The following is a 7,701-nucleotide window of genomic DNA, read 5'->3' on the forward strand; positions in this document are numbered from 1 at the left end:
CGCAGTCGAAGCATCACCGGAGACGCAAAGACCGGACCTGAACTCCTCGAAAACAGAAGTATGTAGTCCTTTCGTCATGACATCGGCGAACTATTGCGCCGTCGGGACGTGGAGGACCCGGATGCGCCCAAGAGCCACCTACTCACGAACACAGTGTATGTCGAGCTCAATGTGCTTCATTCGATGATGGTGGACTGGGTTGGCGGAGAGTTACACGGCGGAGACGTTGTCGCAGTAGATGAGCGTGGTCTTGTGAACATCACAAAGCAACTCTTGGAGCAGCTGACGAACCAAGAGCATTCAGCAACGGCGTTAGCCATTACCTGATATTGTGCCTCGGCACTCGAGCGGGAGACGGTGGGTTGTCTCTTGGATGACCAAGAGATCAGCGATGGCCCAAGGTAGACACAGTACCCCGAGGTGGAGCGCCGTGTGTCCGGGCAACCAGCCCAGTCCGCATCAGAGTAGGCGATGAGGTCAGTGGAGGCGGAGGCCGTCAGTGTGACTCCCATGGATGGGGTGCCGCGTATGTAACGGAGGATAAGCTTCACCAGGATCCAGTGAGAGTCGCGTGGAGCATGCATTTGAGGACAGACCTGCTGAACAGTATACTGCATATCGGGCAGCGTCAGAGTCAGGTACTGTAGAGCACCCACGATGGAGAACCCTCCAGAGTAGAAACCTTGGCCTTGGTGACGACGGGCGTGGGAGTGGGCTTGAAGTTAAGCATGCCAGCGCGATCAAGAAGCTCACGAGCTTATCGCTGCTGATGCAGGAAGAACTCATCTGGCCATCGAACCACTCGATGCCAAGGAAGTAGTGCAGGGGCCCCAAGTCCTTGAGGGCAAACTCATCGGCGAAGAAGAGCAGTGAGCCACTGAAGGAGCTTGGCAGTGGATGCCGTCAGGATGATGTCGTCGACATATAGCAACAAGTCGGTCGTGTCAACTCCGTGATGGTACACGAAGAGCGACGCATCGGAGTGAGTGGGCATAAATCCGAGCGTCTGCAGGATCACAGCGATGCGCTGGTACCAGGCCCGAGGAGCATGCTTCAACCCGTAAAGGGAACGGGAGAGCAAGCACACATGGTCTGGATTCGTGGCGTCGACGACGCCGGTGGGCTGCTCACAGAACACCTGCTCAGCGAGGTGGCCGTGCAAGAAGGCATTGGAAACGTCCAACTGATGCACAGACCAAGCTCCGGAGATGGCTAACTAAAGCACTGTTGGGGAACGTAGTAATTTCAAAAAAAAAATCCTACGCACACGCAAGATCATGGTGATGCATATCAACGAGAGGCGAGAGTATTGTCTACGTACCCTCGTAGACCGAAAGCGGAAGCGTTTATCAACGCGGTTGATGTAGTCGTATGTCTTCACGATCCGACCGATCCAAGTACCGAAAGCACGGCACCTCCGAGTTCTGCACACGTTCGGCTCGGTGACGTCCTCGCCTTCTCGATCCAGCAAGAGGGGCAAAGTAGTAGATGATTTCCGACAGCACGACGGCGTGGTGACGGTGTTGGTGAAGAACAATCTTCGCAGGGCTTCGCCTAAGCACTACGAAAACTATGACGGAGGATAAACCAGAGGAGACGGGGTTGCCGGCACACGGCTTGGTGTTTCTTGATCTGTCTTGGGTGCTAGCCCTACCCCTCTATTTATATGTTGAGCCTTGGGGTCGAAACTTGGAGTAAAAGCCTCCACAAAGTCGGTTTCACCCGAAAGGCAAGAGTCCTTCTCGGACTCCAGGGCCAGACGCCAGGGTTCTCGGCGTCTGGACCCAGACGCCAGGGTTCCCGGCGTCTGGACCCAGACGCCAGGGACCCTGGCGTCTGGCCCCTGGACTCCACAAAACTTCCTTTTGCGCTTTCCAAAAACGTCGTGGGCTTTCCTCTTTGGCCCAGATAAAATGTTCTCATGCCCAAACATTTCGGGAAACATCCGGAACCCCTTCCGATGGATTTTGGAACCTTTCCAGAGATCAAACACTACTATCCACATATCAATCTTTACTTCCGGACCATTCCGGAGTTCCTCGTCATATCCGTGATCTCATCCAAAACTCCGAACAACATTCGGTCACCAACATACATAACTCATAGTACTATATCGTCAACGAACGTTAAGCGTGCAGACCCTACGGGTTCGAGAACTATGTAGACATGACCGAGACACCTCTCTTGTAAATAACCAATAGCGGGACCTGGATGCCCATATTGGCTCCTACATATTCTATGAAGATCTTTATCGGTCAGACCGCATAACAATATACATTGTTCCCTTTGTCATCGGTATGTTACTTGCCCGAGATTCGATCGTAGGTATCTCAATACCTAGTTCAATCTCGTTACCGGCAAGTCTCTTTACTCGTTCCGTAATACATCATGCCGCAACTAACTCATTAGTTGCAATGCTTGCAAGGCTTATAGTGATGTGCATTACCGAGTGGGCCCAGAGATAGCTCTCCAACAATTGGAGTGACAAATCCTAATCTCGAAATACGCCAACCCAACAAGTACCATCGGAGACACCTGTAGAGCACCTTTATAATCACCCAGTTACGTTGTGACGTTTGGTAGCACACAAAGTGTTCCTCCGGTAAACGGGAGTTGCATAATCTCATAGTCATAGGAACATGTATAAGTCATGAAGAAAGCAATAGCAGAATACTAAACGATCAAGTGCTAAGCTAACGGAATGGGTCAAGTCAATCACATCATTCTCCTAATGATGTGATCCCATGAATCAAATGAAAAGTCGTGTCTATGGCTAGGAAACATAACCATCTTTGATCAACGAGCTAGTCAAGTAGAGCCATACTAGTGACACTCTGTTTGTCTATGTACAAGTATTATGTTTCCGGTTAATACAATTCTAGCATGAATGATAAACATTTATCATGAAATAAGGAAATAAATAATAACTTTATTATTGCCTCTAGGGCATATTTCCTTCAGTCTCCCACTTGCACTAGAGTCAATAATCTAGATCACATTGCCATGTGATTTAACATCAATAGTTCACATCACCATGTGATTAACACCCATTGTTCACATCGTCATGTGACCAACACCCAAAAGGTTTACTAGAGTCAATAATCTAGTTCACGTCTCTATGTGATTAACACCCAAAGAGTACCAAGGTTTGATCATGTTTTGCTTGTGAGAGAAGTTTAGTCAACGGGTCTGCCATATTCAGATCTGTATGTATTTTGCAAATTTCTATGTCTACAATGCTCTGCACGGAGCTACTTTAGCTAATTTCTCCCACTTTCAATATGTATCCAGATGAAGACTTAGAGTCATCTGGATCAGTGCCAAAACTTGTATCGACGTAACCCTTTTACGACGAACCTTTTGTCACCTCCATAATCGAGAAACATATCCTTATTCCACTCAGGATAATTTTGACCGCTGTCCAGTGATCTACTCCTAGATCACTATTGTACTCCCTTGCCAAAATCAGTGTAGGGTATACAATAGATCTGGTACATAGCATGTCATACTTTATAGAACCTATGGCTGAGGCATAGGGAATGACTTTCATTCTCTTTCTATCTTCTGCCGTGGTCGGGCTTTGAGTCTTACTCAATTTCACACCTTGTAACACAAGAAAGAACTCTTTCCTTGACTGTTCCATTTTGAACTACTTCAGAATCTTGTCAAGGTATGTACTCATTGAAAAAACTTATCAAGCGTTTTGATCTATCTCTATAGATCTTGGTGCTCAATATGTAAGCAGCTTCACCGAGGTGTTTCTTTGAAAAACTCCTTTCAAACACTCCTTTATGCTTTGCAGTATAATTCTACATTATTTCCGATCAACAATATGTCATTCACATATACTCATCAAAAATGTTGTAGTGCTCCCACTCACTTTCTTGTAAATACAGGCTTCACCGCAAGTCTGTATAAAACTATATGCTTTGATCAACTTATCAAAGCGTATATCCAACTCCGAGATGCTTGCACCAGTCCATAGATGGATCGCTGGAGCTTGCATATTTTGTTAGCACCTTTTAGGATTGACAAAACCTTCTGGTTGCATCATATACAACTCTTCTTTAATAAATCCATTAAGGAATGCAGTTTTGTTTATCCATTTGCCAGATTTTATAAAATGCGGCAATTGCTAACATGATTTAGACGGACTTAAGCATAGATACGAGTGAGAAACTGTCATCGTAGTCAACACCTTGAACTTTGTCAAAAACCTTTTTCGACAAGTCTAGCTTTGTAGATAGTAACACTATGTCAACGCCCAATATGCAACCCTATCTGAGAGGAACTCGAAGGTCCCACCAAGGATAGACCCGCATATTGAAACGCTTTTGCAAGGTGGATATCATTACATCAACATTACATAATATATGGGGATACATACAAGGCATATAAATGCCGCAAGAATACATCAATATACATGAGAACAACATCCGACTACGGATGAAACACAAACAGAAGCTCAAACGACATCCACCCTGCTAGCCCAGGCTGCCGACCTGGAACCTATCCCCTGATCGAAGAAGAAGCCGAAGAAGAACTCCAAAACAAGTAACATCGCTCTCGCGTCATGATCATCGCAAAACCTGTACCTGCAACTGTTGTTGTAGTAATGTGTGAGCCACGAGGACTCAGCAATCCCATTACCATGGGTGTCAAGACTAGCAAAGCTTAATGGGTAAGGAAGGGGTAAAGTGGTGAGGTTGCAGCAGCGACTAAGCAAGTAAGGTGGCTAACATACGCAAATAAGAGCGAGAAGAGAAGCAACGGAACGGTCGTGAAACTAGCAATGATCAAGAAGTGATCTTGAACTCCTACTTACGGCAAACATAACCCAAAAACCGTGTTCACTTCCCGGACTCCGCCGAAAAGAGACCATCACGGTTACACACGCGGTTGATGTGTTTTATTTAAGTCAAGTGTCAAGTTCTCTACAACCGGACATTAACAAATTCCCATCTGCCACATAACCGCGGGCATGGCTTTCAAAAGATAATACCCTGTAGGGGTGTCCCAACTTAGCCCATTATAAGCTCTCACGGTCAAAGAAGGATATTCCTTCTCTCGGGAAGACCCGATCAGTCTCGGAATCCCGGTTTACAAGACATTTCGACAATGGTAAAACAAGACCAGCAAAGCCGCCCGAATGTGCCGACAAATCTTGATAGGAGCTGCACATATCTCGTTCTCAGGGCACACCGGACTGTCCAAACATCCGGTAGGCCAGCCCAGAGTTGCCCCTGGTGGCCACCGGCGGCTGACATGTTGGACCAACACTCGAAGGAGCACTGGCCCGGGAGGGTAAATAAAGATGACCCTCGGGAGCGCGACTCCCAAAGGAAAAAGGCTAGGTGAGACAAATGTAAAACCAAGGTTGGGCCTTGCTGGAGGAGTTTTATTCAAAGCAAACTGTCAAGGGGGTCCCATAAATCACCCAACCGCGTAAGGGACGCAAAATCAAGGAACATAGCACCGGTATGACGGAAAATAGGGCGGCAAGAGTGGAACAAAACACCAGGCATAAGGCCGAGCCTTCCACCCTTTACCAAGTATATGGATGCATTAATTAAATAAGAGAATATTGTGATATCCCAACAAAATTCATGATATCCATGTTCCAACATGGAACAAACTTCTTCATCTTCACCTGCAACTAACAACGCTATAAGAGGAGCTGAGCAAAAAGCGGTAACATAGCCAAACAAAGGTTTGCTAGGAAGGGTGACAAAGGTTAGAGGTGGTTTCATGGCAATTTGGGAGGCTTGAAGAGCAAGTGATAGGTAGCGCAGCATAGCGATAGAACGAAGCAACTAGCATAGCAAAGGTTAGAGGTGGTTCCAAAATCTGGACTAGTTGACTCGCAAAGAGGATGCAGGTAAGACTTTTCTTAAATAAACTGCTAAACAGACATTGCTAGTTTGCTACTCCTTGCTAATATGCTATTGCTTGTTGATGTTGCAGCCACTTCTATTGATAACTGTATCTTCCTACTGCTATTGATGTAGTATTTATATTGTTATATTAGTGGGCTTATGCATTGTTTGTCTATTGATAACTTTATTCAAATAATTCCAACTTAATTCCTATTGTCATGTCTTCTTTTATTGTATGTTTTTCCTTTTTTAAGTACAGTAGTTGCTTGCTTAGTAAAGTTTGAAGTATCGCTGAAGTTCTCCTCCTTCTCGGTGCAGTTCTTGAGACCCTGTTTTAGATTCATCCAAGCATCCATCCATTCTTCATCAAGCCGTCACAAGCAGGCAGGCATGCAACATGCCAACATGCACAGACAAGAATTTTCTGGAGTGAATTTGGTTTTCAGTCGTGAGTCTGAGCTCTTACTGTAGTTAAGAGTTCAAATCAATAGCTGCCTATTTTTGCAAGTTCAAATTAATGGATGTGAACTAGTTTTTTTTCCTTTTGGATTAGTCACTAATAGTCTAGAGCATTTCACTCTGCAACTGCATTTTCCAGTTACGTGAAATGCATGATCCAAAAAAATTGCAGGACCATCCACTCATTGCAAGTATACCCCCCTACTGTGAAATGCTCTGTCTACGAAAACCGTGGCAATCCTGTTTTTGCAAGTTTAAATCAATAGTGCCTGTTTTTGCAAGTTTAAATCAATAGTGCCTTTTTTTGCAAGTTCAAACTAATGGATGTGGAACTTTAGACTTGCTTTCTACTGAATGCATCCATGATCATGCATTATGCATCTACTGAATGCATCAAGAATCAATTGATCATGAAACAATCACTGATCAGCAGCAGTTCTCGTCACCATGATAAAACAAGCCAGGCGCTCTATTTTTAATTAATAGTAATCCATGATCAGCAGCAGTTTCTTTCACTAATTTTCAGTTAACAGCAATCCATGATTTTTTTCACAATGCTCAGCAGCAGTTTTTGTATTAAAATGAATATAATCCATGAATTTTAAGTTAAAAACTAAATGTACTCGATGATTTGCATTGTCATGATTCAGTTAACAGTAAATCAACTTCACTAATTTTCAGGTACAGTACTCTGATGGAACAACAAAGATTTCACAAAGAACAAGAAAGATTTCACAAAGTACAATGCTTACATAAGTGTGATGATACTGCAATTGACACTGTAACTTGAACTGCGATTGACATTCCTATACTCACTAACATTAATCTAAAGGTCATTCTAATCATTGACATTCCTCTTCCAGAAAACAATTGACACTGTAACTGAAACCTGCATCATTAGGTAATTCCAGACAAAGAGAGGTTCAGATCAATCAGCCACAATCAGTCCATTTTTTAAGAAAACTACCTGCAGCCAACATCAGTAGCAGAGGCAGTCGCCGACAGCAACGGCAGATGCAGTCGCCAACAGCAGCAGCAGGTCCGCGCAGACTCGTTCGGGCGGGCTGCAGCGGCAGCAGTAGGTGGCGGCCGGACGGCAGCGGCAGCAACTTGTCCCGCCACCGGGGAAGACCTGCGTGGGCCCTGATTGCCGAAGTCAGTGACAGGGGAGTGGCGGCTGGGGTTTCCGTAGGCGCGAGGAACCGTCCAGGGACACGAGCAGGGCGACTAGGAGGAGGCGCCCGTCGAGGTGGTCGCCTTGGAGGAGCAAGTGGGCGGTGGGGTGGCGGCGCAAGTGGTTAGTGTGGCAGCGATGCATGTGGGTGGCGGGGCGGCAGCGTAGGTGGGCGCCCGCTATTTCTACGGC

At 45.7% G+C, this 7,701-nt stretch overlaps 1 long non-coding RNA gene across 1 annotated transcript in view; it reads left to right on the plus strand.

Annotated features, from left to right (window-relative positions):
- The window catches only part of LOC123099889 (uncharacterized), an 8,318-nt gene extending 1,901 nt beyond the window's left edge, over positions 1 to 6,417 (plus strand). Inside the window, exon 2 of the long non-coding RNA XR_006448284.1 lies at positions 6,195 to 6,417. This is a non-coding gene — a long non-coding RNA (uncharacterized lncRNA). The remainder of the gene's footprint in view (positions 1 to 6,194) is intronic.
- Positions 6,418 to 7,701: the final 1,284 nt, after the last annotated feature.

This window comes from Triticum aestivum, chromosome 4D (assembly GCF_018294505.1).
Source record: "Triticum aestivum cultivar Chinese Spring chromosome 4D, IWGSC CS RefSeq v2.1, whole genome shotgun sequence".
Lineage (NCBI taxonomy): Eukaryota > Viridiplantae > Streptophyta > Magnoliopsida > Poales > Poaceae > Triticum > Triticum aestivum.